Raw genomic sequence first — 469 nt, forward strand, 5'->3', positions numbered from 1 at the left:
TGACTGAGGCAGGTGTCTTTGTTTTTATGAAGAAAGTTTTTGCCACTTTCTCTTTCTGCCAGCGACACGTCCAAGAGCCCAACTCATTTCTTCTGAAATGCACTTTAAAGTCGTATTTTCTGGAAAGGAATTAATTCCTCCCGACAGCATGACATCATTTAAATGGTTTCCAATGTATTGTACTTGTTTCAGGAATCCCCACAAACTAGTATCAGTAAATAACGCAGACTATAGTCCAACAGAAAATTGCCTGATTCGGGGAAATTATAGAAACAAGTTAGTTTGCATTGCAAACAAGTGAATTTATATCACCTCATTAGCAGATGTTTTTCACATAGAACGGAACACTTGTTAAAAATGATATTTTTGCAGTGTAAGTTGGGTCGCCATCGCATTGCGACTGACTAATCCCATTTTGATCCAATAAGTGTGCATGTGCGTGTGTGCGAGGCAGAGAGAGAGAGAGAGA

The sequence above is a fragment of the Morone saxatilis genome, unplaced genomic scaffold, assembly GCF_004916995.1.
Source record: "Morone saxatilis isolate NCDOM2014 unplaced genomic scaffold, NCSU_SB_2.0 Contig22, whole genome shotgun sequence".
NCBI classification, from domain to species: domain Eukaryota; kingdom Metazoa; phylum Chordata; class Actinopteri; family Moronidae; genus Morone; species Morone saxatilis.